The sequence below is a fragment of the Callospermophilus lateralis genome, chromosome X, assembly GCF_048772815.1.
Source record: "Callospermophilus lateralis isolate mCalLat2 chromosome X, mCalLat2.hap1, whole genome shotgun sequence".
NCBI lineage: Eukaryota > Metazoa > Chordata > Mammalia > Rodentia > Sciuridae > Callospermophilus > Callospermophilus lateralis.
In genome coordinates this window covers 6,062,160-6,072,548 of record NC_135325.1, presented here as the reverse complement: position 1 = coordinate 6,072,548, position 10,389 = coordinate 6,062,160, and positions in this window count along the sequence as shown.

Genomic DNA, 10,389 nt, shown 5'->3' with positions numbered 1-10,389 from the left:
CCAGCAACTCAGGTAGCTGAGGCAAGAGGATTGCAAATTCAAGTTCAAGGCCAGCCTGAACATCTTAGCAAGGCCCTAAGAAATTTAGCAAGGCCCTGACTCAAAATTTTAAAATAAATAAAAGTTAGGAATGTGGCTCTTTGGTTAAGTGCCCCTGTCAATACCCAGTATGAATGAAAAAAAGAAGGGGGGAGGAAAAAATATTTCTGAGATATTCTACATTATTACATTATCTGAGGGGAGGCATTGCTTTGCAATTCAGTATATATTTTCTACTTGAAGTTCATTCTAATTCTAGCTGGCCACATTTTGAATGCTCAATAGCCACTTGTGGCTATTATCTACCATCATTGCAGAAAGTTTTATTGGACAATGCTAGCTAATCTAGTTAGTTTGTGTCCCTTGTCCCAAGAAAGAGCTTATTGGTGGCAGAGGTAGTTGACAAGAAGCCAGAAGAGAACCCTAGGTCTCTGATCAGGATGAAATCCTGAACTGTATCCCAAAAATAGGAGGAGAAGGGTTCTTATGGGCTCTCAAGTTGTTGGTGCCAAGAATAACTTGGTTGGTTGTACTTCCTTCCAGACATGAGAAGGTCCAGAGGTCAAACTCAGATAGATCTCTTTAAGGAAAGGATCATATCTCTCTTATTCATCACTCTGTTCTCATCCCAGGTATTGGCCCAAAAGCCTTCAACAAAACTCTGCTGAATATTCACTTAGAAGCATCCTTCAGGCGGCTGTCACAGATTCATCAGTAGGTGAAGGCTGTGAAACAGTTGTGGACAGTCATGAATCTTATCACCATTTCGGAGGTCACCTAAGTGAAGAAGTCATGAGCAAACTGGTATAGGGATAATTGAACCAAAGAATTTTTAAAAATGAAGCTTTTTTCCTACTCACCAATCTTTTCCCATCAGACTACTTAACATGCCATCCTACAAAGAGAGAAATAAAGGTATAGAGTAAAGAATTTTCCAGAAAGACCGTTGTGTTTGCCTGGAGTGAACTCCTTTGATAATGAGCCCAACACCCACATTTAACAAGAGGCAATTTGCTCAGGGTTTTATACCCATCATAAATCTTATCATTTTTCTGCTCTTTTGACTGCCTGTCTTCTCTTCTCTGCATTACACTAACAGCTCCCTTTCCCAGCAGCAGTGGTAATAAATGGTGTGCTCACAATGTAGAAGTTAAGGTTTCAAGGTGAAGCCTTTGGAAGTGATTCTTTTGTAATTTCATTTATGGCCATGCCATATTTCATAGTGCAACTCACTAACTCTGTGGGTGGCTTTGTATGTGTTCCAGAGAAAGGGAGAGTGAGATGCATCTCTCTGCCCTCCAACTCTCACACACCCTTCCCAGTGGAATTTGGAAGTTAAACACCTCCCAGGTTTTTAAAGGGAGATTTTTAACCTTCCCTCATGTTCATCCTTACTAGCCATGTTGGAGTTGTTACTGCTCCAGGAAGCATCCCACAATTCCTTCAATCTACCATGAACATGGTCAATATAGTTTTTGTTGGGTATGTAGTAGATGCTCAATAATTATTTGTAAAATAAAAATCAATGAAGGTAGCCACTGTGACTACTTTTCTATCTCAGGAAGCTGTATGATAAAATGGGGAAAGTATTGGGAACAGATCCAAGATCAAATTCTGCCTCTTCCTCAAGCTATTCAAATGAACTTAGACAACTTCCTTGACCTCTCACTGTCTCAGGGTCCTCATCTGTAAAATGGGAATAATAATCCACCTCCTATAGTTGTCTTAATGATTACATGAGATGCTGTTAATAAATCTCCTGGACATGTAACAGGAACAAAGAGAAACACCATTGTTTTCCCTGTGTCTAAGACATTTGTCCTCACCTAGCTGACTTCCAAGCACCTCTAAGGCTCACCTTGAACATAACAAATCGAAAAGAGATAATCCCTCCTTCTAGCCTGCTGTCATTGTTCAGGAAGCTATTGTTGCACTTCTTGCCTTGTACTTCAATTATTTGAGCCATTGCTCTCTGTCTTTGAGGTTGCAACCAAGCTTCCACCATTATGTATCCTCAAGGCTTAGCTATCCTGGCATGTAGTAGGAATTCAATAAAAACTTCCTTTTCTGTATAGGAAAAAAAAATCAGAAGAAAACGCTGAAATTTAACAGTGGGGTTATGAGTGGTTTTCTTCTTTTAGGGGGAGCTCACTTGTATTTTTAAAAATTGACTCTACCGTGATATATATCTAAAAAGAATAAAGAATGTTTTTCCCTACAATGACCATATTTTACTTGAGTAACAGATTCCATAAAAATAAGTACACATATGCTCAATGAGTGGATAAATGAGCAGATGGAAGGATAAATACATTCAATACATTTAAGCAGCTTCCATTCTTTCCCATTCTCAATATCTGAGTCTCAGACTGAACAGGGTAAGATATTTTCTTTCCCTATGAACCTGTTCCATACTTCTTACTAAATGGCTTTGAAAATCTCTATCATGTAACTCCATCCCTTCTATTCAAATTCATATTCTTTGAAAATCCATTTTAATCAGGAAAAAAAAAATCACCTCTACTTCTACTTATGGTCCATGGCAGTACTCAGCCAATATTGTAAATATTAGTAAATATTTTAGTGTTTGGGGGCCGTGCAACCTCTGTCACAATTACCCAATTCTACTGTGGTAACAGGAAAGCAGCCATAGATAATGCAGAGGTGAATAAGCATGACCATGTCTCAATAAAACTTTATTTATAAAAACGTGGCTGACTGGATTAGGCCCTAGTTTGCCAACCCCTGGTCTATGACTTCACCAATATTTTTCCCCCTCTTGGAAGGCCCTTTCTCCTGTCTGCCTACTCATTTTCTACCTTTCAATTATAATATTATTACTTACTAACTACTGCCTTAGCCTGTAGTTCTTGCAAAATGTATTCTAGTAGGTACTAGAGAAATATCAGATAATTTGCTGAGAAGTTTTCCACTTTGGTTGGAATTTTTAGGGTATGTGTTTTGCACTTATATTTAGAAAGGATTAGAACAAGATAATATAAATGACAAATATTGATTTTAATAGTGTACAGGGTATTAACCTTATAATGATGTGGTCAACATAGTGATTCTCATCTTTGAAGAAAAAAACATAATAAAAATAGTTAAGTAGCAGTCTACAATGACCTAATGGCAGAACAAGAAAGAGAATCCAGGTGCTATGACTCAATGCCCCATTCCTTAAGAACTGTCCTCAGACTAAAAGAAAAAATAGCACTAGCAATTTTTTTGTTGGGGAATTTAAGATCCAAGTGCAAAGGAGTTTTAGTGTCTTTGGACAAGCTGGGGATGATAAATTAAACCCTACCACTAGAGATGTTGAAGTTTCCCTTCTAAATTAGTCACCATATAGCAGTTTCTGCAGAACTCTGCATTTAGCTTTCATTTTTCATTTTTCTGGTCTCCCAAATACAGTGCCCGTGTTCTTGGCTCTGTGAGATGGGCTAAGGTTTATGCTTAGAATCACGTGGCAGCCCCAGCAGCTCTCAGCAAATGTGACTGAGCAGTCCATAAATGGTCCTTATTTGGTGGCAAAATGCTTGGCTCCCTCTCCCTTAAAAGGAAATAATGCAGAAAATGTGCATTAGCAGTCACCATGCCACCGATAACACCAGCTTTCAGGATCACTTGCTGACAGAGCAGACCCTTAGAGAGTAAGATGCAAAGCCTGTTGATGCACACTTGAGGCTTTTCTGAACATTTGACAATCCCAAACTTTTTACCAGCAGCAGTTGTCTTTGTAAGCACACATCATCCAGCCCCAGAGCTGCTGGAACTAAATGAACGGAATACATTTGAAAAGACCATTGACCTGGGGTTTTAAAACATACCTCCTATGGTTCCCATTGGAATTTTAGACTTAATGACTTCCCTCTTACTGCCCCTGAATCCATTCCAATCATACCACACCTTTTAAAACAGAGCTAGCACATTCACTCATTGACTCAATCACTCAGTCATTAGGTAAAGTATATAGTGAGAACTTCACAAATGCCAATACTTCAGATAGATTAATGTGAAAGTTAGGGTCCCTAGCCTCCCACTGATTACAGCTGAAGGGAATTAAACACTTATGATTCATTGCATAGAATGTTATGTTTGGGACACTACAGTGTTCTATGAGTAAGAGAAAGATGTGATTTAGCATCCAAACCTGGATGATATTGAGAGCAAAAGGAGATGCTATTAATAACAATTCCAGAACAACAGGTTAAACCAGGATTGTCTTAAGCCAGCCAGGACATATGGTTCCTCTAGGTCTGGCCATTCAGCAATAATCCTAACTTGTTTATAGGTCTGCTTTCCCTCCTCTTCTATGGTTACTCTGTCCCTACTTTCCCCCTTTCTCCTCCTGCCTTTGCTCCTTTGTAGGGTAGCAGAATTAGGTGGCATGAGTGATGGAGCCCACTGACGTCAGTGTTAAATCCAGTGCTACACAGAATTTTCACTCATCCATCTGTCATTATTTCCTCCTATCCCAGGTTACCTTGAGAAAAACCTTCACTACCCTGATGCTCTAAATTTTTACTCTTGCCTTTGATTCCAGTTCCCTTCCCATATTTCAAGAATGTGACTGGACTTCTGCCCAGTGCTGGCCTATGATTTTTTTATTCTGCAGCAATATAAGGAGCAGGCTGGCTTTGGTGTCTGGAAGATCCTTCTTCCATGATGATGGGCTTCCAAAAGCTCAAAGCTCACTCTGTGTGGCAGTCATCCAGAGGGCTTCCCAAAGGCATAAATACAGTACCACCAACCTATTATTTTACTCTAACTGTAAGTCTGAGCTGTCAAAGATTTCTCTTTCAATTATTAAGAAAAGCTATCTTACTAATGGCAGCTTTGGGGCATGTGACAGATGCTGGTGAGGCTCCATCCCAAAGCTCCAGGCCATTTCTCTGTTCACCTGCAGCAGCCACAGTGGGTAATTCCTTGCAGGTTGGCAACTTTCACTTCAAACACCTATAAACCCCTCCATCTGAGGCTCTCTTCAGTCCCTTCTGCTGGAGCTTGCTCAACACTCAACCAGAGGGCAACACTCAAACAATGAGGGACAAGAGTCAATGGATGTGGTATTTAGGCCTCAAGATGACCTCAAGATCCATGACTTCTGGTATTCATACCCTTGTGGGCTGATCTTTGCAACCCATACAATATAGCAGAAATAATGGCACGTGACTTTTTGCTAGATCATAATGGGCATCACTATTACCAACTTGGTCTCTTTTGGATCACTTGTTCTGGGGAAAACCAGATGCCATGTTGTTAGGACATTCAAGTGTCCTTACAGAAAGGGTTATGTGGAAAGGAACTGAGGCCTCCTACAACAACTCTCATTGATATCACCACAGACATTTCTGAAATCCAAAGGATCATTAGGACCTAGTTTTGAAAATATATTCCAAGAGATAGAAAAATCTAGAAGATATTGACAATGTCTAAATACATATAACCAACAAAATTGGACCAAAAGGATATAGAAAACCCAAACAGACCAATATCAAGCAAAGAGGTTGAAGCAGTAATTAAAAGAAGTGAACTGCTTATTGAATGTCTTTTAATTTTTTATTTCCAATAACCTGTGTCTCATCCTCTTCACTTACTCATTTCTGCTGTCTGTGGTTATCTCCCAAATATACTACTTGCCTCCAATTTCTTGCATTGACATCTGCTTTGAGAGAACCCAAACCAAGATAAGTCATCTTGTTCATATTCATGAATCAACTTGTCAAAAGAAGAGTAGTTTTTGTAAACATTTTTTTCTATCTTTAAGAAACCCCTTTACTAAGGATGATGATGATGATTACAATTATTATTATTTGTACTGGGGATTGAATCCAGGGGTACTTAACCACTGAGCTACATCACCTGCCCTTTTTTGAATTTTATTTTGAGACAGGGTTTCACCGAGTTGCTTAGGGCCTCACTAAGTTGCTGAGGCTGGCTTTGAACTCACAATCCTGCCATCTCAGCCTCCCAAACCAGTAGGATTACAGGCATGCGCCACTGCACCTGGCCCTAAGGATTATTTTTATTAAAAAAAAAAAAAACAACCCTTCCCTATAATGAATGATTCCTTTTGTCTGAACTTTCCAGAACCAGCAAATTTATAGAGACAGAAAATGGATAGTGGTTACCTTAGAATGAGGGTGGGAATGGACACTGATTGTAAATGGGCACAAGGGATCTTTGGATGTGATGGAAGTGTCCTAAAACAGATTGTAATGATGGCCACACAACTCTATATATTTATTAATATGCCATTGAATTATACACTTCAAAGAGGCAACTTTGGTAGTATATAAATTATGTCTCAATTAAGCTGTTTTAAAGAAAAGACTGATTTCTATAGCTAAAACATATATAGAAACGAGAAAAAGAAAGAAGTGGGATGGGGGAAAATGAAGGAAAGGATTCCTACTGCCAGACACTTTAAATTCAAAGAACTAAATGTATTATTGTCTCATCCAAAATAAAATCACCATATTTGACAAAGGCCAAGTAATAGGTCAGCTATACCTACCCATATATGGAAAGTTAATATTAAACACAGACTTACATGGGCTTTGTCTTACCAAAGGAGACCCTCTCCAGAAATGCTACCTCTGTGGTTTTAGGAACAAATAGTCATATCTGAATATAAGGACATTTAGAGAATTTGTCTTAGGAAAGCCATCAGCATTAGGCAACCATTGTGGGGTATGATATACAGTGAAGAAGGTTATAAGACCCTTATATATAAACCTTCTGATGAACAAAGATAAAATAATTATAGAAAAATAAACCCCAAGAAAGAAAAGACCAATGGTTATCATCCATCTCCCTAAGATCAGAAGAACTTGGGGTATCCATATATCTGTCCTCATTACTGGGGCTGCCAGGGAGAGGTAGTACCCTTATGGAAACGAGTAGCAATGATATATTCTTGATACATTTTTCTTTCAGATTGGTCAAGTTTCTGCCTGGCCAAGTTCCAAGTTCAGGAACTTGGGGCAGGAGAGGGAGCAGTGAGGGAAGAGATGACTAATTGCTTACTTTTTCTCTAGGAACTCCAAATTCTAAAAATACATACAGAGTAACTACATAAATACCTTACCTAATCATGTTGAGAGTATTCATTTTGGGTATGTGGGAAGATGTAAGAGGCACATATACAAACACACATATACATACATGCGCTGGCTGCTCAGTTGTATCAATTAGTTTTGGCTATATAACAAACCATTCCAAAATGTAGAAACTTAAAATAACTACTTTTTATTTGGGTCATGATTCTGAGGTTTGTTCAGTGAGTCCTTTTGGTGTGAGTTGAGATTCCTCATTTGCCTACAGTCAGCTCATGAATTACCTAGAGGCTAGGTGATCTAGAAAGGCCTCACACATATCTAGCAAGGCAAACTATTGGGTTGGGTAAGAAGGGCAGCTCATGTTTTTGCCATTCACCAGGTTTCAGAGTCCTAAGAGCTTCAAGAGAGAAAGCAGAAATATATAAGTACATTTCAAGCCTCTACTTGCTTCATTTTTGTTAATGCCCCTTTGGCCAAACCAGGTCTCATGACCAGCCTAGATACAAGGGGTAGAAAAACAGATTCCATCTCTTATTGTGAAGATCTTCAATGCCACAGGATGGGAAAGTATAATCTAACATATTATCTAACACACCTGTTTGTTTTTCTAAACTCTTTTCATTTAAGATCTACAGGTTGTCATTCTTTTTCTCACTTGTTGGAAAATGTGTTTTGTTCAACAGCTGTTCTAGCATCTTGGGAGTATAAATTATTTTGAGATGAACCATTCTTCCCTGAAATTAATTAAACTCTAGATCTTTCTCTTAAAGAAAAAATTCTTCGTTGCCCTAATCAGCTATGACTGCCACGTAAATGTTGTCCCAAGAGACTGGTTATAAGCCAAATATAGGATGCTATTCCAGAAGACCTATTGACAGTGTGAACTTGGCTCACAGGTTATGGTCATCCTGAAAGAAAGATAAACAGCGTAATAGAGGAGAGGGAGAGAGGAGAAAGTGTTCACTTAATATAACTGGTGTCAGTGTCATCATGAAGGAACACCCAAGCACATACCACTCATCACCTTAGGAAGAATTTGTAGCCTGGAGACCTTAGCTTTATCTTTTTAATGGTGATTCAACTGCATATGGGATGAAGCTTAGCTAATCACAGTGGAGGGAAAATGTTGTGTTCAATTACATACTATCATAGCCAGTCAACACTATTGGGATCTGTGAGTGGGGAGAGAAGAAATAAAGACTGTTGGATAATGGAGGTGGATGGGGAAGGATTTATCTGGCTTGGGAGGATTTTCCAGGAAAAGAGAAAGTCTTGAAACTTTAGTTGCACTGCAGACAAGACCCTTCAGCTCACTTCTCTCCTGCTTTACGCTGCAGCTGAAGCACATACGGCTCTAGCCTAACTTGATATCAGGCAAGAGTTCAAGAATTGTAAAGAATCCTACTGCCCAGAGCCCATTAGACCACAGGGAAAATGCAGGATAGGACAAAATAGAAAAAAAGTCTCAGTGAGGTCTGAATAATAATGCTCTTCCTCAAAATGTGGATGAAATGGTCCTCCAAGCAGCCTCTTGGGTGACTTTAGGGCTTCCTCATACTACAGATTGATTACATTTCCCAGTCTCCCTTGAGATTAGGCTTAAAAAGACGGTTGAATTCTGGCCAATAGAATGTAAGGGAAAGTGATTATGAGACTTCCAGAACAAGAATTTAAGACAGTAGGCATGTCTCCTCCATGTTATCTTTCTTCTTCCCACCAACTGGAACCTACAGCAACCTATCTTCAACTGAAGAGATAAACAGAACCCTAGAGAATGCCAGACCTGCATAATAGAAGGGCCTTGGGTTTCTGACTGTCCCTAGAGCAGAGCTGCTTCACCCATCTGGACCATGTACCTCTGAACTGTTATCTGAAAAACAAACTTCCTGGTGCTGTAGGCTATTATGATGTTAGATGTCTTCGGTAGAGCAACTTGCTTTTTACCTTGTCGAATACTTTGAGTCATTGAACCTAAATGTTGTAGGGCTCCTTTCAGGTCATTTTGATTATATATCTAATCCCCAAAATTAGATGAATGTTTTTTTTCCTGAAATTTTCTTGGTGAGAGGGAGAGGAATTATTGACATTGCACAAGACTCAGTAAAACTGCTTCAAAATATCTTTTTCCTCCCCAAAGTTTACTCCCTGTGGCAACTATCATACTCTTGGTGTTTCTCATCCTTTCTCTTGCTTTTTTGCTACACACACACACACACACACACACACACACACACACAAATCCTCCTTACCTTTTATTTGCTATGCTTCTACAGTATCCTCCTCCTCCTACCTTCTAGTCTGGTGTCTCTCGACTTCCTGCTTTTCTTTTTTTTAAATTTTATTATTTCTTACATACATGACAAAAATGGAGTGCATTACATTCATAATTTTTGCAATTTATCAAATCTCTGTTTGTATATATGGTATGTTGACGTCAAATTCACATCTTCATACATGAATTTTGTATAATGGTTGACTTCTTGCTTTTCTATCCCTATCAACCATCCAGGTCACAAAATGAAACATCCTTAGTGCACCCACCCTTATTAGGAGGCAGAAAAAAATCAGTGAAATAGTAACTAACTTAATGCTTTTGAAGTCAAGAAAAAATACAAATAACAATACTTTTCCATCTCCTACCCAGGGAAACAAATTTTAATTGGGCATCTACTATGAACTCACAAGTTGGGCATAGAACCATCTGGAGGAGAACTTGAAAAGCAACCAAAGGAATAAACCCCCAAAGTTCAGAACATTATTTGTCTCTGAACTATTAATGGAAGAACCAAGAGTAGACCCTGGTCTGCTAATTATGCATGCCCAACTTGTATTCTACCCTCCTTCCTGACCCTACCCCCATCCCTACTCTGAAACTTTCAGAAGAATATATGAGGTCCCAGATAGAATGCTTGCTAGAATCTCAGTACTCAAGACCCAGCAGGAAGGCATGCCAGGCAGAGGACTGAGGAAAAAAAGTCAACCAGAGACAACCAGAGTAAAGGCTTCACATCTCTATGATCTGACAATTTCATTTCTAGATACTCAGGAGAAATGAAAACATATGCCCATAAGAAAACTTGTATATGAACGTTCATAGTAGCTTTATTCAGAATACACACAAACTAGAAATAAAGCAAATACTCAACATGAGAAATGATAAATAAATTATGCTATAGTCATACAATGAAACATGATCCAGCCATAAAAAGGAATGAACTACTGGTATATACAACAACATGGATAATCTAAAAAATATTTTGAATGAAGAAGCAAGACATGAAAGAGT